A 26,041-nucleotide genomic window follows, 5' to 3' on the forward strand; every position below is an offset into this window, starting at 1 on the left:
GCAGACATGAAATCATGATAAATGTGCATTATTGCTTATATTTCGGCTAAGCGGGGCGCAAACTTTTCCAGGGCGCTAAAAGTAGCGCCCCAGCGAAGTTAGCGCCCCAAATGGGGTGTGATGCAATTTTGCTCTGTCTACGTGTTATATTTTAAAGGGAAGTATGTTTCTTTTCACAGTTCTCTCTCTCCTTCGCTTAAGGTGCAGTCTGAGCCTGACCAACTAAGTAGAAACATAGAAGATAGGAGCAGGAGTAGGCCATTTGGCCCTTCAAGCCTGCTCCGCCATTCAATGAGATCATGGCTGATCATTCAAATTCAGTACCCTGTCCCTGCCTTCTCCCCATATCCCTTGATCCCTTTAGCCTCAAGAAATATATCCAACTCTTTCTTGAATATATTTAATGAACTGGCTTCCACCGCCCTCTGTGGCAGAGAATTCCACAGGTTCACCACTCTCTGGGTGAAGAAATTCCTCCTCATTTCAGTCTTAAATGGCTTACCCCTTATCCTTAGACTATGACCCCTGGTTCTGGACTCCCCGGCCATCAGAAACATCCTTTCTGCATCTAGTCTGTCCAGGCCTGACAGAATTTTATAAGTTTCGATGAGATCCCCTCTCAATCTTCTAAACTCCAGTGAGTATAAGCCCAATTGACATAATCTCTCCTCATACGTCATTCCTGCCATCCCAGGTATCAGCCTGGTGAATCTTCGCTGCACTCCCTCCATGGCAAGAATGTCCTTCTTCAGATAAGGCGACCAAAACTGCACACAATACTCAAGGTGCGGTCTCACCAAGGCCCTGTACAACTGTAGCAAGACATCCTTGCTCCTGTACTCGAACCCTCTTGCTACGAAGGCCAACATACCATTTGCCTTCTTAACCGCCTGCTGCACCTGCATGCTTACCTTCAGCGACTGGTGCACAAGAACACCCAGGTCTCTTTGCACATCCCCTTCTCCCAATCTATTGCCATTCAAATAATAATCTGCCTTCCTGTTTTTGCCACCAAAGTGGATAACCTCACATTTATCCACATTATAGTGCATTTGCCATGTTTCTGCCCAATCACCCAACCTGTCCAAATCGTACTGGAGTTTCATGACATCCTCCTCACAGCATACCCTCCCACCCAGCTTTGTGTCATCTGCAAATTTGGAGATATTACATCCAATTCCCTCGTCCAGATCATTAATATATATTGTGAACAGCTGGGGTCCTAGGACCGATCCTTGCGGTACCCCACTAGTCACTGCCTGCCACTCAGAAAACGCCCCGTTTATTCCAACTCTTTGCTTTCTGTCCGCCAACCAGTTCTCTATCCAAGTCAGTACCTTGCCCCCAATCCCATGTGCCTTAATTTTGCACACTAACCTCTTATGCGGGACCTTATCGAAAGCCTTCTGAAAGTCCAAATACACCACATCCACTGGTTCTCCCGTATCTATTTTACCAGTTACAGCCTCAAAAAATTCCAGTAGATTAGTCAAGCATGATTTACCATGTTGACTTTGTTCGATCCTGTCACTGCTTTCCAAGTGCTCTGCTATTACATCTTTTATAATGGACTCTAGCATTTTCCCCACTACCGATGTCAGGCTTACCGGTCTATAATTCCCCGCTTTTTCTCTGCCACCTTTTTTGAATAGTGGGGTAACATTAGCTACCCTCCAATCCATGGGTACTGTTCCAGAGTCTATCGAGTTCTGGAAGATGACCAGCAATGCATCTACTATTTCCAGGGCCACTTGCAGAACTCTCCGTCTCCAAGTCAGAAGGTTGCAGTTTCAAGCTCTGATCTGGACTTGAGCACATAAATTATGCTGACACTGTACTGCAGTACTAAGGGAGTGCTGCATTGTTGGAGGTGCTGTCCCTCCGATGAGACATTAACCCAAGGCCTACTTGTCCATTCAAGTGGATGCTAACACTCTCATGGCAGTATTTAAAGAAGAGTAGGGGACAAGCTAACACCATTGAAAATTGGTCAGTCATCTCAGGGATATTTGTGGAATCTTGCGGTGTCCAAATGTCTTCTTCTTTAAGATGCTTAGGTGATCAACTAACCTGTACGTCATCCAATTGGCCATTCTTCATGTGTGAAGCTAAACTAATGGTTTTCTGACTTTTCTCTTATGGGGCAAGGGATGGGGAGGGAGGGGGAGGTCCCTGCAAATATTAACACACTTCTAGGGACCTCGTGACCTACCTTCCTGTGTCAGCTAACCAAACAAAAGCAGTGCAGAAAATATTTTTTGTCATTACACAGCAATAGAAGTGATATGCTAGCAAGTCAACAAATACAGAAAAATAAAGAATCGAGATTTCTCGAGTGCATGTCATGTCTGGCCCCAGATGAACAGATATCTGAGGTACCTGTGGACTTCCGGGAATCCCCTCGATGACCCCACTATGGTCTTTACACCTCAAATGAAGATCTATCTGTGCAGTGAGTGTCAGCAGGCTATTCTGTCAGGATGGGTACAACAGCCCAGCATAATCTTGTCCTCATCTGATGTCCACACATGGATGCTATTTTACAGCAACCAGGAGTGAGAATCCTGGCTAGCTGACCCTCCCCCCCCCCCCCCACCTCAACACTAACAACCATGGGAGCCGAGGTCAACTGTCATGCCCAATACCACTTCAGCTGAAATTAGTTAACCCTGCACAAGCCAGGTATACTAGGCCATTCATTCACCAACTGAGAAGTGGAGATCTATAATGTTATGAAAGAAAACTTTCACAGAGGAGCCTCTTTGTTTTTCGTTGTATATGCTTTAAGACTGCGCTTGAAAACAACCCAGAAGCAAAGACTTTGGGATAGGGACATAGGCACATAGGAACAGGAGTCGGCCATTCAGCCCCTCGACCCTGTTCTGCTATTCAATTAGATAATGACTGATCTGTATTTTTACTCCAGCTACCTGCCTTGATTCCATAACCCTTAATACCCTTGCCTAACAAAAAGCTATCAATCTTAATTTTGAAATTTTCAATTGGCCTAGCCTTAACAGCTTTTTGGGAGAGCGAGTTTCAGTATTTCACTGCCCTTTGTGTGAATGGATACAATCCATTGTTCACGCACATTAAGAAGCACCTCTCCAGTGACATCATAAAAGTGTAATAGGACTGGGAAGGAGAGACAGCACTCCTGCCATCGCAAGAAACATTTTACAATAATGGGTGCTCCAAGACTGTCTCTAACCCACAATTTTAAAGCTTAAGACACATTAACACAAAAAAACTGATAGACAGCAGCAATCATGAAGACATCTCCCTTTAGAACAAATAGGATTGAGTGGTAGTTCAGATGAATGTATTTCCCCTTTAAATTAATATTATTTCACTGTGTTTTCTCCAGTTTCCAGGCATCTTTTGTGTAACATCTTACATGACATCTATGACGTAATAAAACTCACTACGCACTTGGTTCGAATATAAAGCAAGGCTTTAATCAACTTGTTTTAAAACATGGAGGTCTAGTTGTACTTCACTAGTTCCTGTCTTACAAAATGTCCCTGGGCAAGCTGGGCCCACGCCCGAGTATTTATACTCCTTGGACGGCGCCACCAGCTGGCCATCCAGTGTTATTTCATGAGTCGTTTCTTCATGATGATGAGATTTATAACAGTCTACAATTGCAATGATGCACCAGACCACAGGAAACTACTGGCTGTCTTAAACATGTCATAATTCAGAATAGAAGAATTAAAAGAGGAGATGGCTCAGAGGGTACTTACCAGGCCTGGTGTGGTACTGAGCTGTACAGACCTGAGTTACAAACATCTAAAATTGATGGGCAGGAAAAGACCTACTGGTCCACCAAGCCCGCCCCACACCATGGTGGCCAGACCATCATGGCTAAACACTTCTTCCCTCCCTGGCCGCACCACCCCCCACCCCCCACCCCACACCCATGTAATATCCTGAGAGAGGTAAAAAAAAAGAGAAAATACCCAGGGCTAATAAGGGAAAACATACTCTGGACAATTCATCTCTGACCCACTCGGGCGATCAAAGCCAGTCCAGGAGATCACATGGACCAAGAGTTGTTCTCAGGCAAGGTGGTGTGGGGAGCCACTGCAGTTGCCCATAGTGCCCTTTGGACCAAGGAGGGGGAAACCAATGAAGGTTTTGGTTCCTGACTGCTACTGTAGTGATCTCTGTGTAGGGACATGATTGGGCTTGGCTTATAGCCAATATTTATTGATAAGGCTTATAGATGGCCACTTGGATGAAGGCCTGACAGCTCCCAGCGCCCATGAAGCTGTCCTCCAACAGGCATCATCACCTTCAGGAGGGGAGAAGATAAGCAAAAGGACTTCCCAAATATACCAGATTAACTCTGACAAATTATCACTCGTGCCATCGTAATATTTATGGATTTTATCACTTGCTACTTGGAAGGAAATAACTATAATCAATAAAGTTATATTTAATTACACTATTATAATAATTGACTAAATACTAGGAGAATTGTTTTGGAGAAGCATTGCTGGGTATGTTACTTATTCTGATGAGTGCAAGAATAGCAAAGAAATAAAGCACTTGCATTTATATAGCACCTTTCATGACATCTGGACCTCCCAAATTGTTTCATAAATTACAACAGTGACTACATTTCAAAAGTACTTCATTGGCTTTGGGACATCCTGAGGTCGTGAAAGGTGCTATAGAAATGCAAGTTCTATCTTTCATAGCCAATGAATTAGTACTTTTTGAAGTATAGTCACTGTTTTGTAGGCAAATGCTGTAGCCAATTTGTGCACTGATCCCACAAACAGCAATGAGATAAACAACCAGTTAACCTGTTTTTGGAGGTGTTAAATTGAAGGATAAGTATTTGTCAGTACATCGGCAGAACACCTCTGCTCTTCTTCAAATATTGCCACAGGATCTTTTACCTTCTCCTAAGCAGACAGAGAGGATTTTGGTTAATACCTCAAGCAAAAGACAGCACCTCCGACGCAGCAGCACTCCCTCACTACTGCACTGATGCATCAGACTGAGATAATGTGCTTACATTTTGGAATGGGGCTTGAGCCCACAACCTTCTAACTCAGAGGTAAATGCGGTACCACTGAGTCAAGAGTGGCCATTTTGGAAGGATCTGGAGCAAAGCTAGCACCCATGACACCATACCTGGGTTTAAAAAAAAATATTCTCGGGATGTGGGCAAGGCTGGAAAGGCTGGCATTTGTTGTCCATCCTTAGCTGTCCTTGAGAAGGTGATAGTGAGCCTTTTTCTTGCTGTAGTTCAAGAAGAAGGCTCACCACAAGGGCAACTAAGGAGGGTCAATAAATGCCAGCCTTGCAAGCAAGGCCCACATCCTGAGAATTAATTAAAAAATATCCCAGCAAGAGGGGAAGAAGGGAAAAACTGGAGAGAAAAAAACAAGGAATGTTGATTCTGGTAGTTGGGTTTAGCTCACTGTGGCCATATTGCTGCTGTGCAGGTTGCTGTCTCATGCTGATTTCCACATTTGTGTTTCTCCTTTCTCAGTAAAGGCTGTTGAGAGGAACCATTCAGATACTGTCTAGTGTGGTGCAATTGTGTAAGCTGAACGGTGCCACAAGAGGCATGGGGAAGGGCTAAAATAACTACATTTAAAAATGGGTAGTGCGTAGGTGTAGTAGGTGGTCCAATCATCTGATTCCCTACAATGCTAATTCCCCATCCCAGCTTTGTTGTTAGTGAGAGACGAGGGGCAAGCTTCCCTATATGCAGGTAATGAAAAATTGGTGGTTGATTCATAGAAACATAGAAACATAGAAGTTAGGAGCAAGAGTAGGCCATTCGGCCCCTTGAGCCTGCTCCGCCATTTAATGAGATCATGGCTGATCATCCAAATTCAGTACCCTCTCCCTGCTTTCTCCCCACATCCCTTGATCCCTTTAGCCTTAAGAAATATATCTAACTCCTTCTTGAATATATTTAATAAGTTGGCCTCAACTGCCTTCTGTGGTAGAGAATTCCACAGGTTCACCACTCTCTGGGTGAAGAAATTACTCCTCATCTCAGTCCTAAATGGCTTACCCCTTATCCTTAGACTGTGACCTCTGGTTCTAGACTCTCCCGCCATCGGGAACATCCTTCCTGCATCTAGTCTGTCTAGTCCTGTTAGAATTTTATAAGTTTCAATGAGATCCCCTCTCATTCTTCTAAACTATAGCGAATATAAGCCTAATCGACTCAATCTCTCTTCATACGTCATTCCTGCCATCCCAGGTATCAGTCTGGTGAATCTTCGCTGCACTCCCTCCATGGCAAGAACATCCTTCCTCAGATAAGGTGACCAAAATTGCACACAATACTCAAGGTGTGGTCTCACCAAGGCCCTGTACAACTGCAGCAAGACATCCTTGCTCCTGCACTCGAATCCTCTCGCTATGAAGACCAAAATACCATTTGCCTTCTTAACCGCCTGCTGCACCTGCATGCTTACCTTCAGCGACTGGTGCACAAGGACACCCAGGTCTCGTTGCACTTCCCCTTTTCCCAATCTATTGCCGTTCAGATAATAATCTGCCTTCCTGTTTTTGCCACCAAAGTGGATAACCTCGCATTTATCCACATTATACTGCATCTGCCATGCATCTGCCCAATCACCCAACCTGTCCAAATCATACTGGAGTTTCTCTGCATCCTCCTCACAGCACACACGCCCACCCAGCTTTGTGTTGTCTGAAAACTTGGAGATATTACATCTAGTTCCCTCGTCTAGATCATTAATATATATTGTGAATAGCTGGGGGTCCTAGCACCAATCCCTGCGGTACCCCACTAGTCACTGCCTGCCACTCGGAAAAAGACCCGTTTATTCCAACTCTTGGTGATCAGCCCTTGACTGGCATCGGAGGGTGAGTCAGTCTATCCAGGCCATTCTGTCACATTCTGCATTGACCAGATTTGGAGTGGCAATAATGGGTGCCAAGGAAGTTGGTTACCTATCCGCTGATGAAAAGCTATCTTCCTGGTGTGAATTACATTTAGAAAAGATACCAGGAGAAACTTCTTGAGTCAGAGAGAGATACATTTTTGGAATACTCTACCAAGCAAGGGAATAGAACCAATTGTAAGTATCTAAAGTACAACTGTACCTTATTGTACATTATGGGAGAGTTAATGTTTTAGAGGGATGTGTTTTGACGGGATGATTAGTATCATTCTCATTCCTGACCTTTCTCATTCGTTGAGTGGTGTGTCTCATGTCCAAATCCTGCTTTAATTGTGTCCATTTTGATTAGTATTACGCCACTGTGAAGTGCCTTGGGACGGTCTTCTATGTTAAAGGCGCGATATAAGCACAAGTTGTTGTTGTATAAAAGTTACACAGAAATTACAGCATCATATTTAGAAAAGATACGAGGAAAAAGCCTCCTTCACTCAGAGAGAAATACATGTTTGAGATCTGCAAAGGGAGGAACACATTACGAGTGAAACCTAAACTGCGGATGGCTCAGTGTGGTGTGATATTGTGTCATACAACAACAACAACAACTTACATTTATACAGAGAAGGAAAGCCTCAGATCTGTGAAGATCCCAGGTTAAAAATAGGAAAAATCAGCCAGGATCACTGCTCCTGATTATACTGACCCCTACTGGAAAGTGTGAGTGTGACAAAAATGGATTTTATGTCGCTGTTGAACTTTTAACAAGAGGAGTGCCGGGCTGCCAGATCGCGGCATGGACCCCGCGTTCAAAGACGCAACAGGCCGCGACAAGTAAGTCGGACGATATTTTTCCCCCGCCCGCCACCTCCCCTTTACTTAGCACATTGCGAGCCTCCTGCCGCTCCGTTCCCGTCCCCTGAATCGGTTGCTGCCATTGCCCGGCGCAGATTCAGGGGGCACGGGCCAATTTTGCAGGCGGGGCAAAAACAGGACGCCGCGCACGGTGATGACGCTGTCATCGCCTACGCAGCAGAGCGGGGCGCTACCGGTTACCGCTGCCACTAAACTCCTGCTGAATTTAGTGGGAGTCGCTAGCGGCACCGCACCCGGGCGAGAGGGGCAAATGCACTGAATTTCTAGCCCTTTGACTTAACAAGGAGAACTGGTGGCTATTTGAAATAGAGGGGAGCATTGCAGCCAACAATTCTGTCTTCATGATGTCTACAAGTGCACCTACCAGTAGAGTTCACTGGACAGTGATCAGGAGCGGGAACCTAACCCAGCGACATCAATTGTAGTGAACCCAAGGATCACACCTCCCTAAACCAGCCACATCAATTGTAGTGCAGATCAGCTAACTCAGTATATATTGGGGAAGGAGGAGAGGTTGAACATTGGAAATTCCTGGTCTGTACGAGTCAGGCAATGCATTTACCCAACAGGCATTGTAGACGTAATTGAATATTTCTACATCTATATCCATTCCTCATTGTGCCAACCACAGGGAGCCTGGTGTTACACACGTTACCATCACTCTTTCTCATACAAGCTTTTGACGTGGCTGTCCCATTTTGCCTGCAGGCTGACTGCTATATAAACTTTGGACATGTGGTGCACCGAGCCTATGATGTGGCATTGACTCCAATTATCAACAAGTGACACAATTCCATCCCTGACATTTAACTATATTATTGGATAGGATGATGCCAGCAAACAGCAACATTTACTCTGCACATGTTAATTAAAAGAGACCAGAAAAACCTCCAATGCTGGCAGGAAGGGACAGGCAAGACTCTTTATAACAACATGGTGAACTTTCCCTTCTGAATAAAGCACAGCAGCTGTGGCTTGATTTTCAATGTGTATTTAAAGTATATTTTTACACAAATTATTGGTTATTCATGTCTGTATATGATTGTAGCCAGGGAGTGAAGGGGTGGAGCTTCATATGCGGTAGCTAGTTGCTTCAGACTGGATGATACAACGTCTTGCCTAGAAATTCAGTATAGCTACGTTTGGGGCGCTACAGCATGGCGTTCGCTAACTTTTGCGCCCGGCGCAACTTAGCGCCACCTTTGCCGATATTCAGTTGCATCGCCCCAAGAGGTTGCTGCTGCGCTAAAGCAGGCGATGCACGACTATCATTAGGTGCTAAGCCGGCGATCCGGGGCGCAAACACTGAAGGCGGGCGCAGCGCAGGTGCGGCGAGTTGCTCATTGAGGGCAGACAGTCAGGCGCCGGTCAGCACTTAAAGGGGGAGGGTGGAATTGCTTGGCTGCCACGCCCTGCACACTGCAGCCCTAAGGCAAGGCCTGAACACTGCTTCTGGAACAGCTCCACGCCCAGGAGAATGGAGAAGGCCAGGGAGAGAGCACAGCGCTTCGGCGAGGGTGACCTGAGGCTGCTGGTTGGCGCAGTGGACCGCAGGCGCCATATCCTCTTCCCTGAGGGTGGCAGGAGGCCGCTGCCCGCCGAATATCGGAAAGCATGGAGGGATGTGGCAAACAGGGTCACGTCCAACAGCGTGGTTGGCAGGACACCAACCCAGTGCCGGAAAAAATTCAACGACCTCACTCGGGTTGTCAGGGTGAGTACCCTTTCCAGTATCCTCCTCATCCCTGCATGTGCACCTCACTTTATGGCCAAATGGGTCTGAAAGCCCTAATGGCCAGCCCTCATCCAGCAGCTATGGGACTGTCATGAAAAGCACTTGCGCATTCAGGACTTTAGACACTGTCAGGGCTATTCGACCATGGGAGGCAGTGCGGGCAAGATCAGGGCTTGACACTGTACTTAGAGGCTGCCCTTTCTCTTGCAGGCCAAGCTGGCGCACAACAGAAGACAGCAGCGACAGACCGGGGGAGGCCGTCCTGACCTGAAACAGCTGAGCGACCTCGAGCAGCGAGTGGAGCGGATCATGGCAGGCCGGCTGAGTGGCCCCGTCGCCACTGGAGATGCTGACCCTGTTCTGGACACCAATGGTAAGGTCATCACCTTTTTGACCTCTCCCTTTCCACTTGCACCTCACACCAGCATCCTTTGCCACGATCGAACCAATGCAGTGCACAGCAGCACTCATGCCTCCCTCGCTGCCGCCCTGTCCTCACTCTAAAGCAACTCTTGTGCCTCCCTGCTTTCAGATGGTGACTCACCAGGTGAGGAGGTGGCCCCTCAAGCTGGCACTGTGTCCGAGTCAGACATAGGGGAGGAGGAAGAGGAAGCCAGCCCATCAGGGACACCCTCAGCCGAGGCAGCCCATGGCCATGATGGTGACACGTCTTCCCTGGAGGGGAGCAGGGGGTAAGGGTCGGAGGGTAGTGAAGCTCCAGGGGCCAGCGGGCTGCAGCAACACGGGAGGGGTGGGGAAGCTCGGCGGCCTTCTCCTCGGAGGGTGAGTGCGGCCTCCAGTCCTGCTACGGTGAGCGCAGAGGAGGTGCGGCTCCTAGCGGAAATGGGCGCCCAGGCTGAGTGCAGGCACACTGAGCTCGTGGCTGCAGTGGCAAGGATGCCTGACTCCATAGAGTCACTGGCAAGGAGTGTGCAGGAATTCGGGGCAGTACAGGCCAGGAGTCTGCAGGACGTCACGGCAGCACAGGCCAGGAGTCTGCAACAATTCAGTGCAGCACAGGCCAGGAGTCTGCAGGACGTCGCGGCAGCACAGGCTAGGAGTCAGCAGGACTTCGCTGCTTCACAGGCGGCTTCTAGCCAAGTGCTCAGTCGTGCCGTGCATTCACTGGCTGCTGTCATGCAGACACAGACCAGGGCCACACGGGCACTAACTGCTGCCACACTCGCTGGATCGGCCAGGCATCACCGGGGCACTCGCTGTGCCGCAGCAGCCCAGCAGTCTGTGCCTCAGCAGATTGCTGCGCATGCTGCAGTACTGGCCCGTGCACGTGCCAATGTATCAGCCGACCAGGGAGTGCCTGTGATCTGTCAGGTTGGCAGCATTCCTGCAGCCAACACTGTCACTCCTCCATTGCAGCTGCCACCAGCTGTTGGACAGACTGCTGCCGCCCAAGCAGAGTTGGAGCAGTCAGCAGCCGGCCCCTCAAGGCCCAGAGCTGATCCAGGCCGACCCCCAAGGGCATCTGCCGTCTCACCATCTGACCCTCAGCAGCCTTCCCCCAGCCTTGCTGCAGCCACTGGGGTCCCATTGAGGAGGAGCTGCAGGGCGGGTAGGAGCCAGTCACGGAAGCGAAACGGATCAGCCTCGCAGGGGAAAAAGTAGAAGGTGTGGCCAAATGTTTTGTTTTATATATAAAGGCCGAGACTGGTGTATTTGTTTCATATTTAAAGGCCGAAACTGGTGTATTTGTTTTATATATAAAGGCCAAGACTGCTGTATTTGTCTCATATTTAAAGGCCGAGACTGGTGTATTTGTTTCATATTTAAAGGCCGAGACTGGTATATTTGTTTTACTTGTAAAGGCCGAGACTGGTGTATTTGTGTTTTTGGGGGTGGTTTCTCTCCATTAGTTTGTCATGTGGGAAGGGCACAGAGGTATCACAGTAAAACATTTTCTTAAATCGCACTGTCCATGCTTTCTTTTGGAAGTCCTGGTTGCCCTGCTCAGCTGAGGGCTTGTGGAGCGGCTACATTCATCTTCTGCCATTGGCACAAGCCATTCCCTGAGAGGGGGCCTAGAACCGATTTGCAATAAGCCGCCGACGGGCGGGCCTTGCACTTTCTGCCTCCCTCCTGTGCTGGTCCTCCTCCTCCTCCTCCTCCTCCTCTGGTGGTCCTCCAATGTCTGCTGGCAGTGGCTGAGTCCTGCGGATAGCCAGGTTGTGCAGCATGCAGCACACGACAACGAAATGGGAGACTCGCTCAGGCGAGTACTGTAGGGCTCCCTCGGAACGATCCAGACAGCGGAACCGTTGCTTCAGCACGCCGATTGTTTGCTCAATTATGTTCCTGGTTGCTTGATGGCTGTCATTGTATCCCTCTTCAGCAGGGGTGCTGGGCGCACGGAGCAGGGTCATCAGCCAGGTGCACAAAGGATAGCCTTTGTCCCCGAGAAGCCATCCTCATGGGTGTGGCTGGGCCTCGAACATGTCTGCCACAGAAGTCTGGCGCAGGATGAAGGCATCGTGGCTGCTGCCTGGAAAGCGGACATTGACAGCTAGGATGAGCTGCCTGTGGTCACACACCAACTGCACGTTGAGCGAATGATAGCCCTTCCGGTTGCGGTAATCCTCGGCATTCTCTAGAGGTGCCCGCAAAGCCACATGCATGCAGTCAATGGTGCCCTGCACCATGGGGAAGCCCGCTAATGCTGCAAAGCCCATTGCACGCTCTTGCTGCTTGTCAACGGTCATGGGGAAGGAGATGAACTGACGTCTCCTTCTGAAAAGGGCATTGGTCACCTGGCGGATGCAGCAATGTACCGCAAACTGGGAGATGTTGGAAATGTCCCCAGTAACGGATTGGAAGGAGCCGGTGGCATAGAAGTTGAGAGCCACCGTCACCTTCACTGCCACCGACAGAGACGTCCTGCTCCTCAGCTGTGGCTGCAGATCTCCGCGAAGCAGGTGGCAGATCTCAGTGACCACCGCCCTTCTGAATCGCAGCCTCCGAACACACTGCTCCTCAGACATGTTCAGATATGAGAACTGCTGGCGGTATACCCTGGGTGGGTAAGGCCTCCTTTGCCGACGCCTGTTGGCCCTTCTCCGTCTGGCCATGACTGGCACTCTCTCACGGCATCTCTGAGCCCTTTGAATGCAATGGAGAAGCCCAACGTTTCCACCCATTGCAGCCCCCATTATATGTTTCCAATCAATGCTATGACACTGAAGTTAAAGACAAGTGCAAAGCTGTGGCCTGAAGCCACAAGTACCTGTGTGAGTGTTGAGCCAAACCAGAAAGCTCTCTACCTTTGTCTCTCTCCAAAGATCCGTCTCTCACAAAGAAGGAGTGGTGCAAAATGGCTGCCACTTATAATGCAGGAGGAGTCCCCTTTAATTAGCGCCCCCCGCGCCCCGCAGCGACTGGGAACCGTTCCCCTCTACCAGTCGCTAGGGGCGCCAGGCGCACAATAGGCCGGCGCCACTGAATTTCCGGTTCGGGGCGCACAAAGGGCGTTGCACCATGAAATGACGTCAGGATCTGCGCGCACAGCTGAGCGCGCGCAAAGGTTTTGCGCCGCCGCTAAATCTTAACTGAAGTTCGCGAGAGGCGCAGATCGCGCCGCGCCCGGGCACTAGCCGCTTAGCACCCCACTTCTCCTCCTCCTAAGGCGCTAGCGGCTGGCGCAAACAACTGAATTTCTAGGCCCAAGGACTTGGCAAATGGCTTAGTCGGTAAATACACTTCTTGATATAGTATTGAGCCATACAGACCAAAAGGCCCCAAGTTCAACCCCCAGCCTGTGCTGAGATAACTGATCTCAAGGTGGAGGGGGTCCTGCTTCTAACGACTAACTAGTGACCTGTACACATATGGGGATGTCAGATGAGAGCAGGATAGAGTGTTGTTGTGATGCATAACATGGTAGAACAGCTTTTAACATCTTGCCTTATAAATAAAGGATGGTGACTTGATGTTGCCAATGGAACCATACGCTAGCAAGAACCAGTGACTTGCTGTTTTATTTTGCTTTTAGAGGTTGAAACATCTGCTTTTTTTATATATATTCTTTCCTTCCCTTCTTTTGGTATACCTATAAATGCGTCATCAGCAGTTGAGAGGACTTGTAGATGGTCAGCTCCCGGGTCCCAGACATTACTGCTCTGAAACCAGCTACCACCATCAACAACAACAACCACCTGCATTTATATAGCACCTTTAATGTAGTGAAGTGTCTCAAGATGCTGCACAGGAGTGTTATCAGACAAAAAAATGACACCGAGCCAAAGAAGTAGGCATTAGGACAGGTGGCTAAAAGCTTGGTCAAAGAGGTAGGTTTTAAGGAGTGTCTTAAAGGAGAAGAGAGAGGTGGAGAGGTTTAGGGAGGGGATACCAGAGCTCAGGGGCTAGGCAGCTGAAGGCATGGGCACCAGTGCAGCTGCGACAGAAGTGGGGGACGCACAAGAGGCCAGAGATGGAAGAATGCAGAGCTCTCAAAGTGTTGTAGGGCTGGAGGGGGTTACAGAGATAGGGAGGGGCGAGTCCATACAAGAATTTGAGCATGAGGATGACATTTTTTTAATTGAGGCATTGCTGGACCAGGAGTTAATGTAGGTCAGCGAGCACAGGAGTCATGGGTGAATGGGACTTGGTGGAAGTTAAGATATGGGCAGCAGAGTTTTGGATGAGCTTAAATTTATGGAGGGCAGATGATAGGAGGCCAGCAGGAGAACATTGGAGCTTCTGGAGGTCATAAAAGCATGGATGAGGGTTTCAGCAGCAGATGGGCTGAGGTGGGGTGGAGACGGATGATAAAACGGAGGTGGAAATAGACAGTTTTAGTGATAGGGAGGTAGAAGAGATCAGTCTGTGCTGACTGTCCATGTGATTCTTGAAGTCTCTCTGCGTATTCATTACATGCAAACCTTTTGTGGTAAATTTCCACCAACGGTGTTTAGGCCATTTCTTTGGGGTTTCCGCAGATCTTCCACCAAAGTTATGGTGGCTAATCATGTGAACCCCTACAGAAATCCACCGTCTTTGTATCTCGTACCTCTATCCATGCACAAATCATGGAAGGAATTGTAAGGCTGACTACACATTATGTGAGTTTTGGTTTACTGATAAAATGCTTCTTTTCTAACTATCACTTTAATTAATATCTGTAGCATCATCAGGTGAAGACCTGGATGAAGTCACTTCTATGGCAAATAAAAATAAAAAGTGTTGCCTTTAATAATATTCGGCTGATTGAGATTGAGAGAGATAGAGAGGGGGCAAAGGTACACTTCAAAGAAAAGTAATAAAACAAATGCAGAAACATACCACAGAGCATGCTTTGGAACCAACTAAATTTGTAACAGAGAGTAGAAGTGTCTTGTGCTACCTGTGACATCAGCTCGTATTTACTGGCTCAGGAGGACACTCAGCTTTGCTTTGAGACTGCTTTCTCTTGTGATCTGGAGCTATGAGACATTTAGGGGGTGATTTTCACTCAGAAGTCGGGAAGGAAGCGGGACTACAACTTTCGGGGTTGTCGTCCCACCTCCATCGAGATGCAGCCAATCCACGTGATTTTAACTTGATTGACCTTGTTGAACCCGCCCAGCGGGCTCAGTAGGCCAATAAAGGGCCACCCAGCAACAGGTGATGTCACAGACTGAAATTTCATCTGTCAAGACGTTTTGACAGATGAAATATCAGTGTTTCACAGCTGTTTGAAGCTGTCAAACACTGACAGTCTTACTTCTAACCTGAGTCCTTCTACACAGACTCAGTTAGAAATATCTCCTGCAAAGAAAGCTGCAGGCTGTCACTTTTGACAGTTCGCAGCCATTCTGCTTTCTGTGCCGGTTAGATGATGGACTCCCGAAACCTAGAGGAAGGAAGGCTAAAAAGGTAAGTACAAGTAATTTAAACTTCTTTACACACTTTAGACACACCAAACACACTTACCTTTGCACTCATGCACCCATCACTCACCTGAACACTGACATCTCGACCCCTCCAAGTCCCTCAACCCGACGGCCCGACTCCACTAACTTGGCGTGGTTTGGAGCCGTCGGGAATCCCACACTTCAAGCTTTAAAATAGGGATTAGGCTAAAAACTGCCTGTTAACTACCTGTTACCAGGCAGTTAATTGTCACTAATCCCTTCCCGCCTCGGGTAGGCGGGTCCGAGTGCGGGGCGGGTACCCGCCTCCTTTGAAACTTACATGGAGGCGGGTTGGGTGCGGGATGGTGTCGGGACCCCCGAATTCGGGACTTTAACCCCCCGCACGTCTCCAATCCCGACTCCACGGGTCAGTTAAAATCGCAGCCTTACTGATCACCCCTCATACTGGAGGAGAGGCTGAAGGTGCTTTCAGTACAGGAGGCAAATAATTAAAAATATATTTTCCTGAAATTAGATCGGATCACTTAAATGTTGTTTATTAGTGAGAAACCTGGGTGGCGGCCCTAGGCTCATAGTGCAGGCACCACCGAGGTTGAAAAGAGTGGGAGCAAAGATGAGGTAAGTCAAGAAGTAATGGTGAGCTGATGTCAAGCTTGGGTTTTAAAAGCCTGCAGATTGTCAGAGAAAAGGAAGACTGAAGGAGGTGAGTAATTCCACGGTTTTCAGGTCTTGGGAATAGGAAGACCACTCAGCCTGCTTTGTGGTGGGGTTGGGGGGAACATTTCTCAATTGTGATATTTGTAAACTGGACATAATCTTATCATATACATTATCACATGACGGCATCCTTTTTTTAACCATGCAAATGGGTTTTGGACTGGGAAAGCTGGCCCATGTACCAAGGAAAGAGTGAGTTAGCATAGGAGACAGTGTGAGGGGATTTCAAGAAAATGGAATGAGGAAGAAGAGCATGTAGAATGTCATATTGGAAATTTGGGCGAATCGACAGAGGAAAGTTCAGAGCGCCAAAGCCCATAGTAGCATTGGTCAAACAAAAATTTAAATTGGATGATGATTGGTGGTTATTGGCAGCATCCCAACCTAAAACCTTCAGGGTTTGATTGCATTCAGATTTATAATCTGTATTTTTTTCTCCTTGCGTGCTAGAACTGAAGAAGAGTTGCCATGGCAACAGTTAACAGCATATGGTTTAGGATCTCTCTGCTGAAAGAGAGGTGTCTCCTGAGATCAGGAAATAGTGTTTCCTGTGATTATTTGTAACATTTAATGGAAGTGGGATAACACATAGTGTGCAGTGAGTTGCTGGCAACAATTGCTAGCCTTGTGACCAGCAGGAGTTTTGTTGGCGCTCAAGATGTGGAAAGCTACATTTAAATTTTCCAGAAGAATTAAGAAACATATGCAACTTGTGGGGCTCACATTTGTGAGTTTTGGCCATGCTGACTTTGTGATACACTGAAACATCGCGGGGTAGCGATGGTGTCATAAACCACAAAGATATAGCCCAAAAAGTCCATCAGCATCATCTCAATCCCATGATATGTATTCCAGGGTGGAGTAAAACATAGTTTTCTTAAGTGTCAGCCTTGGCTCAGTGCTAGTACAGGTAGACTATCCTTTATCCGAACTTCCGAAAACCGAAACCCTCTAAAAACCGAAAGTTTTTTTGTTCAGCGTAAGTCGTGCGCACGACATGACCAGAGTGGCGCACGACTTACGCTGAGCAGGGCAGAGGGTCACTGAGTTCCCTCCTGGGTAGGAGATTGCAGGCCGAGCCGGGCAGTGTGAAAGAGGTATACCGGGAGAGTGAACCCAACAATACAGCGGCCTGTCCGATAGCTGCAGCGGCCTGTCCGATATTCTTTTCTCCCCCCCGACCCCCGACCCCCCGCCGACCCCCACCCTTTCGGATAAGGGATAGTGTACCAGCCTTTATCCGCACTTCCGAAAACAGAAAACCTCTGAAAACCGAAAGTGGTGGCTTACGGGGTGCTGCCCCGTAATACCTTCTGAAATCCGAAATTTTCCGAAATCCGAAATACGGCTGGTCCCAAGGTTTTCGGATAAAGGATAGTCTACCTGTACTCTCCTCTCTGAGGCAGAAGGTCATGGGTTCATGTCCCACTCCATAGACTTCCCCACATAATCTAGGCTGACACTTCACTGCAGCGCTGAGGAAACACTGCACTGTCGGAGGTGTTGGTTTGGACGTGAAAGATCCCACAGCACTATTCGAAGAAGAGAAGGGGAGTCCTCCCCGGTGGCCTAGTCAATAATTATCACTCAACCAACATCACTAAAACAAATGATCTGGTCATTAAAAAACAATTGGTCATTATCTCATTGCTTTGCATAAATTGGCTGCCATGGTTCCTACATTACAACAGTGACTGCACTTCAAAAAATACTTAATCTGAGGTCACGAAATGCACTACATAAATGCAGTTCTTTCTTTCCTTCTTTCGTTTTAGTGTAATAATGGTTAATTTTCTCCAATTCAGTGTAATAAACCTGTTTGTACGTGACATTGGCTGATATTCAGGGCCATTTTTGAGTTGTCAGATTTTTTTTAAGCTGTTCATCATCATTGTCACAAAACAACACCAACTTGCATTTATAAAGCGCCTTTAGCGTAGCAAACCATCCCAAGGCGCTTCGCACAGGTGCAAGAAAATTTGGGCACTGAGCCAAAGAAGGAAATATTAAGAGCGGTTACCAAAAGTTCAGTCAAAGGGATTTAAGGAAGGTCTTTACAGGAGGAAAAGGAAGGGTTTCGAGATGGAATTCCAGAGTGTGAGGTCTAAGCAGATGAAAGCACAGCAGCCAATAGTGGGGTGAAAGGAGTGGGGTAGATAAGAGTGGAGTCAGAGAAGCAGAGAGTTTGGGGGGGAGGAGTTTGGAGGGCTGGAGGAGGTTACAGAGATAGGGAGGGGCAAGCCCATGAAAGGATTTAAAGACAGGAATGAGTATTTTAAATTTGAGGCTTTGGGGGACCAAGAGTTAATGTAGGTCAGCAAGGACAAGGATAATGGGTGAGCAGGACTTGGTGTGGGATAAGATATGCACATCAGAGTTTTGGAATGGTTAAAGCTTATGAAGTGTAGAGGATGGGCGTAATCAAGTCTGGGGTGACAAATGCACAAATAAGGGTTTTAAAGCAGGTGAACTGAGATGGGTGCAGAGGTGGGCAATGTTATTTAGGTGGAAATAGGCGGGTTTGTGATGGAATGAAAATGGGGTCGGAAGCTCAGCTTGGGGTGGAATAGGCCATCGAGGCTGTGAACAGTCTCGTTCAGCCTGAGACATACGGATTGAGCCTGGGACCATCCTGGTATGTATGGCTTAGTACCATGCTGCATTGCCTGTTTACTCACCCACGAAGGCCCAACTAATTTCTTTTCACCCAGAAATGATCACTATTGTGCTTGTAAAGCAGTAGGTAAAAGGAACAATGATTTGTGAATATTGGAGGAGGAGATAGGATAGGAAGGGGATAGAAGATTTCTTAAGAGGCAAAAACTTCAAAGCAATTTGTTCCCTGATTAAAAACCCACCAGAGAAATATTGTACTTCATGGGGATTTCCACAAAACATCCCTGGATTCTCGGAATCTCAGGGAGTGAGAGGAGCCCAAGGTGCTCGCTCTGTTGGTTCCAGTGTACACCTTGAGCACAGATTACAGAAGCTAGCTGCATTTGCCACGGCTCCCTCCAGCACTGTTCCGTGAAGCATTCTCATGTTTAACTCCTATGTACTTCCACACAAGAATACTAAAATACCATTTATACTGCACAATGATTTCTATTGCTGTGCCTAACCGTTGCCTTTTGTTTCTCAGCAAATTGAGTGTCCTGCTGTCACTCAGTGTCACTGTTAGCGTTGGTGAGATTCGGTATCACCGTTAGCGTTGGTGAGATTCAGTATCACCATTAGCGTTGGTGAGATACTGTATCACCGTTAGCGTAGGTGAAACATAGAAACATAGAAACATAGAAGATAGGAGCAGGAGTAGGCCATTCGGCCCTTCGAGCCTGCTCCGCCATTCAATGTGATCATGGCTGATCATCCAAATTCAGTACCCTGTCCCTGCCTTTTCCCCATATCCCTTGATCCCTTTAGCCTCAAGAAATATATCCAACTCTTTCTTGAATATATTTAATGAACTAGCCTCCACCGCCCACTGTGGCAGAGAATTCCACAGGTTCACCACTCTCTGGGTGAAGAAATTCCTCCTCATTTCAGTCCTAAATGGCTTACCCCTTATCCTTAGACTATGACCCCTGGTTCTGGACTCCCCAGCCATCAGAAACATCCTTCCTGCATCTAGTCTGTCCAGGCCTGACAGAATTTTATAGGTTTCGATGAGATCCCCTCTCAATCTTCTAAACTCCAGTGAGTATAAGCCCAATCGACACAATCTCTCCTCATACGTCATTCCTGCCATCCCAGGTATCAGCCTGGTGAATCTTCGCTGCACTCCCTCCATGGCAAGAACGTCCTTCCTCAGGTAAGGTGACCAAAACTGCACACAAGATTCGGTATCGCCGTTAGCATTGGTGTGATTCGGTATCACCGTTAGCTTTGGTGTGATTCGGTATCACCGTTAGCATTGGTGAGATTCGGTATCACCGTTAGCATTGGTGTGATTCGGTATCACCGTTAGCATTGGTGAGATTCGGTATCACCGTTAGCATTGGTGAGATTCGGTATCACCGATAGTGTTGCTGTCATTTGATGTCACCGTTAGTTTTGGTGTGATTCGGTATCGCCGGCCAAGATTTTTCTCACCTCGGCAGGTGGTGCAGCCGATGTCGGTGCTGGCTCCATCCCGCTCTGGAAAATTAACTTACCTCAATGGGGCTTGTTAAGCCCACCCAGCACATTAACCGGCCCAATTAGATGGAGCGGGTCTGGTAACATCATTCGTGTCTTGCGCCAGTTTCCTTAAGGGGACCATGGCCACCTTACTTTTGACATTTGTGCTGTCAGTGTTCTACAGCATTGAGGTGCTGCAAACACTGACAAGCACTTCACAGAGGTGCAGGTTCTTTCATGACTCCCTCCATATGCTTATGGAGATAGTCACAGCATGCAGGGAGGTCCTCTTCCCTTCCCATTGGCAAAGAGACCGCCCCAGGAGACCAACACAGCCTGGTTGCCCATTGCACAGGAGGACACAAGCAGGGATGTCGTCAGGAGGACCAGGCTGCAGTGGCACAAACCTTTCAATGATCTCAGTAGATCACGAAGCGTTACTGCAAAGCCACACTCAACCTCATCCTGCTGTGCCTCTCATCACATCCCCATCACTCTGCCTTCCCAACCCTACTCCAGCACATCCTTACTCACACCAACTTACCTTGCACCTCCACCCTTCCCTCCCTCTCTATCTACATTATCACTTCAACATCTCACTAGCCGCCCCTCACACTCACCCTCATCCTAGTGCAATCATACCAACTAACAACACACAAGGGTAGACATTTTGGTGTTTTATCCAAACGTTCATATAAAGTTTCTATTAATGTGGTGTCAAACATAAAAATATTTATTTTCAACACTTTCTGTTCTTGGACAGATTTGTGTGCACCTTTGGAAGTGGCTTAGTGAGTTGCAGTGAATGGTGATATGTAACGGTAACCCCCGCAATGCTGATGAGTGTGAAAGGAATGGCTTGGGCGTTGTAGGGATGATTTATGGTGATGGTGTAGGGTGGTGACAACCTGGCGCATCATGTGGCAGCCAGGATGTACAACGTCAAGTGAAGTAAATCTGGCCATGGTGAGGCCATCCCTGATGTCTCGGGCAACAATGTGGTCAGGTGCTGATGGCCTGTGTCCTGTGCAGCATCAGTTGATTGCGGAGAAGGTTGGTGTTGTTGTTGGTGCTGCTGGTGTGCCTGGTGCTGCTGGTGTTGAGGCTGATCGTGGTGGGATTCTGAGGACCAAGGTGAGATAGTATAAAGGGCACCCATGTTGATGGAATAGATGGCAGGTGAAGTAGAGATGACAGAAGCATTCTGTCAATGGTGAGAGAGTTCTTCCAGTGAGGTGACACTGGATGGAGAGTGGAAAGTGGAAAGCCTGCAGAATCTGTGCTGAGAATGGACTGAGCAACAGCTTGTGGCTGAGGAAAGTGAAGATCTGTCAGGTGGGAGTTTTACTGTACATTTGAAGCTGTCAAGTAATCAGCTGGAGCAATGGTCACTGAACTCATCCCTCAGGTTGATAGCAATGGTCCCCGAACTGCATGGTTCTCGTGCCCATGCAGTTAAAGTCAAAAAGTAAGCTAAAAAAGACTGTTAAGCATCTGTCATCTAGATGCTAATGATTTCAACAGGGTCCCCCGCTGCTGTCAGTTGAGTCTACTAAGCATTGACAGGCCCAACATTGGGAAAGGCGTGTTGCGGCGGGTTGACAGCGGGTTCCTGACCCGCTGTCAAAATTTTTTTTTTCCCACTCGACCCTCCACCGATCTCGCCCGCTAGTCCCCCACAAAATCTCAGCCACAGTTAGTGTTGGTGTGACTCGGTATCACCGTTAGTGTTGGTGTGATTCAGTATCACCGTTAGTGTTGGTGTGATTCATCACCATTAGTGCTGGTGTGGTTCTGTATCACCGTTAGTGTTGGTGTGATTCGGTGTCACTGTTAGTGCTGGTGTGGTTTGGTATCACCATTAGTGCTGGTGTGATTTGGTATCACCGTTAGTGCTGGTGTGATTTGGTATCACCATTAGTGCTGGTGTGATTCGGTATCACTGTTGGTGCTGGTGTCATTCGGTGTCAGTGCTGGTGTGATTCGGTATCACCATTAGTGCTGGTGTCATTCGGTGTCACCGTTAGTGCTGATGTGATTCGGTATCACCGTTAGTGCTGGTGTGATTCGGTATCACCATTAGTGCTGGTGTGATTCGGTGTCACCGTTAGTGCTGGTGTGATTCGGTATCACCATTAGTGCTGGTGTGATTCGGTATCACCATTAGTGCTGGTGTCATTCAATATCACCATTAGTGCTGGTATGATTCGGTATCACCGTTTGTGCTGGTGTGATTCGGAATCACAGTGCTGGTGTGATTCGGTATCACCATTAGTGTTGGTGTGATTCGGTATCACCATTAGTGCTGGTGTGATTCGGTATCACCATTAGTGCTGGTGTCATTCGGTGTCACCGTTAGCGCTGGTGTGATTCGGTATCACCATTAGTGCTGGTATCATTCGGTGTCACTGTTAGTGCTGGTGTCATTCGGTATCACTGTTAGTGCTGGTGTGATTTGGTATCACCATTACTGCTGGTGTGATTCGGTATCACCATTAGTGCTGGTGTCATTCGGTGTCACAAGTGGTGGTGGTGTTATTGAGTGTCATCAGGGGGCAGGTGGACTTTATGCCGCTGCTCCGGTTGCGTCCACCGGATTTTTAATGGTAGGTCCCTTTTAATATGTAAATTGACATGCATGACCAGATAATCTATTTTAGTGATGTTGTTTGAGGGATAAATATTGCCCAGGACACAGGGAGAACTCCCCTGTTCATTCAAATGATGCCCTGGGATCTCTGTGTCCATCTGAGAGGGCGAAGGTGGCCTCAATTAACGAGCTACCCACTAGTGACCCCTTAACTTTTCCAGCAGCATCATTCTCATAAAAGAAATATTACTGTATCTTGCAAAGCTTTCTCTACTTGTCCTGGGACCATAGAAATGTCAGCTGTGGAAACTTTAGCAACTGTCCAGTGTTGAATAGTGCAGGTGAAAGTGTAGACAGATTGTGTATAGATGCATATTAATACTTTTGGCATAACAGACCACAATGCATATTCTCTGTAACTTGAAGCAAAGCTAGCAGTAACCCTGTGCACACTGTGACCAGCAAGATGGAATTTAATAATCGCATTGAATGGCGGAGCAGGCTCGAGGGGCCGAATGGCCTACTCCTGCTCCTATCTTCTATGTTTCTATGTTTCTATGTTAATCCAATAAATAATTCATCATAACCAAAATGGCTTAAGTTTTGTCACACACACACGAGCACAGACACGAGCATAAAGACAGACATACACGGAGGCATTGACACACACAAATACGCACAGAGACATAGAGAAACACAGACACACACACACACACACACACACACACACGCAGCAAGGCACACAAATGAAGTCACATGCTTACAAGTATATTTTTAGTGGAGTACCCAAACTGAAACAGGCCTCAAATCGAAAATAAAAATAAGGAAAAGGAACAAAAGCACCGAGTGCTTCTGCCTCCTGTAACAGGAAGCACGTGGAAAACAAAATAACCACCAATCATTCTGACATCACAACTTCAAAAACAACAAGTGCTGCTGATCAGCAGACCGCACTGGCTGTTGCCACAAATTCCGCTCAGCACAGAAAGCTCGCGGCAACGATAAGCATCTTGTCTGCCGTTCTGCTTTACTTCGAGAGGTTTGGTTACGAGGCTAAAGCTCCCGGTACAATGAGTGTCCCTCGGAAAGACTGCAATACCCCTGAAATGTCATAAGGAAGGTGCACTGTTCGAAAGGTAATTTTTTTTATGCCAAAAGAATATTTTATAAAAATATAAAATTGCTAACAGAAAGTTAAATTTTTTATTGTCAAATATAGACAAGTAGAGATGTGCTTCAGAGCCTTCAAGCTTTTTTTTTTGATTTGTTTTCAAATCCCTCCATGGTCTCATCCCTCCCTATCTCTGTAACCTCCTCCAGCTCTACAAGCCTCCGAGATCCCTGTGCTTCTCCATTTCTGGCGTCTTGCGCATTCCCAATTTTAATCGCTCCACCATTAGCGGCCGTGTTTACAGTTGCCTTGGCTCTAAGCTCTGGAATTCCCTCCCTAAACCTCTCCGCCTCACTACCTCTCTCTCCTCCTTTAAGATGCGCCTTAAATAACTATTGAACAGCAGAATTTTAACCATATACTTAAAAAACAACATCTCTCAACTCCTCACCCTGATGCTATTTCTTTACTTTGCCCCAGCAGTCTGCACCTTCAGATAAGGGAGAGTAATTTTTTTTGAACTGATAATATATATAAAGGCTGCAAATTATATTTTAAAGTTGCTGAGAAAGGAGGGAAATACGTAACAAGGTTTATTTAAAAGGGAAGGATAGTCTAAGGTGAGCACCTTAGGTTTAATACATCCCTCTTTAATAGAACAAAATAATCTACGTACTAGAGATTTCTTTGCCATTTTAGTGTATTTTTAAATTAATTTTTGGAATGTGGACATCGCTGGCAAGGCTGGAATTTACTGCCCATCCCTGGTTGCCCTTGAGTAAAATCACAGAAAGTTACAGCATGGAAGGAGGCCATTTCGGCCCATCGTGTCCGCGCTGGCCAACAAGGAGCTATCTAGCCTAATCCCACTTCCCAGCTCTTGGTCCGCATCCCAGCAGGTTAGAGCATCCCAAGTGCACATCCAAGTACTTTTTAAATGTGGTTAGGGTTCCTGCCTCTACCACCCTTTCAGGCAGTGAGTTCCAGACCCCCACAACCCTCTGGGTGAAGACATTTCCCCTCAAATCCCCACTAAACCTTCCACCAATTACTTTAAATCTGTGCCCCCTGGTTTTGACCCCTCTGCTAAGGGAAATAGGTCCTTTCTATCCACTTTATCTAGGCTCCTCATAATTTTATACACCTCAATAAGATCTCCCCTCAGCCTCCTCTGTTCCAAGAAAAACAGACCCAGCCTATCCAGTCTTTCCTCATAGCTAAGATTCTCTACTCCCGGCAACATCCTCTGTACCCTCTCTAGTGCAATCACACCTTTCCTGTAATGTGGTGACCAGAACTGCAGGCAGTACTCTAGCCAAGGCCTAACTAGTGTTTTATACAGTTGAAGCATAACCCCCCTGCTCTTGTATTCTATGTCACGGCTAATAAAGGCAAGTATTCCGTATGCCTTCTTAACCACCTTATCTACCTGGCCTGCTACCTTCAGGGATCTGTGGACATGCACTCCAAGGTCCCTTTGTTCCTCTACACGACTCAGTGTCCTACCATTTAATGTGTATTCCCTTTCCTTGTTAGACCTCCCCAAATGCATTACCACACACTTCTCCGGATTGAATTCCATTTGCCACTGTTCTGCCCATCTGACCAATTTATTGATATATTCCTGCAGTCTACAGCTTCCTTCTTCAGTATCAACCACACAGCCAATTTTAGTATCATCTGCAAACTTCTTAATCATACCTCCTATATTCAAGTCTAGATCATTGATAGATACCACAAAAAGCAAGGGACCTAGCACTGAGCCCTGCGGAACCCCACTGAAAACAGCCTTCCTGTCACAAAAACACCCATCAACCATTACCCTCTGCTTCCTGCCTCCGAGCCAGTTTTGAATCCAACTTGACACTTTGCCCTGGTTCCCATGGGCTTTTAACTTCGTGACCAGTCTGCCATGTGGAACATAATTAAAATGTGGTGGTGGGCTTTCTTCTTGATCCACAGTAGACCATGTGGTAAAGGTGCTCCTACAGTGCTTTTAGTTAGGCAGTTCCAGAATTTTAACCCAGAGACAATGAAACAACAGCGATATATGTCCAAATCAGTATTGTGTGTATCGTAAAGGATAGACAGTTCAGCACAGAAAGAACCCGCTCAATTATTTGTTTAAGTGTT

At 47.2% G+C, this 26,041-nt stretch overlaps 2 protein-coding genes across 3 annotated transcripts in view; one reads left to right on the forward strand and one right to left on the reverse strand.

Annotated features, from left to right (window-relative positions):
- Window positions 1-26,041, reverse strand: part of tg (thyroglobulin) — a 604,630-nt gene that overhangs the window by 229,977 nt on the left and 348,612 nt on the right. The gene's annotated exons all lie outside the window — the stretch shown is intronic.
- sla1a (Src like adaptor 1a) overlaps window positions 23,726-26,041 on the forward strand; it is an 88,556-nt gene continuing 86,240 nt past the window's right edge. The window contains exon 1 of one of the 2 annotated variants that reach the window (XM_085992483.1): window positions 23,726-23,933. The gene's annotated coding sequence lies outside the window, so the exon portion shown is untranslated. The remainder of the gene's footprint in view (window positions 23,934-26,041) is intronic. The other variant, XM_085992482.1, reaches the window with a different exon arrangement.

The sequence above is a fragment of the Somniosus microcephalus genome, chromosome 7, assembly GCF_052327205.1.
Source record: "Somniosus microcephalus isolate GS21.2 chromosome 7, FLI_Smic_1.0, whole genome shotgun sequence".
In the NCBI taxonomy this organism is placed as follows: domain Eukaryota; kingdom Metazoa; phylum Chordata; class Chondrichthyes; order Squaliformes; family Somniosidae; genus Somniosus; species Somniosus microcephalus.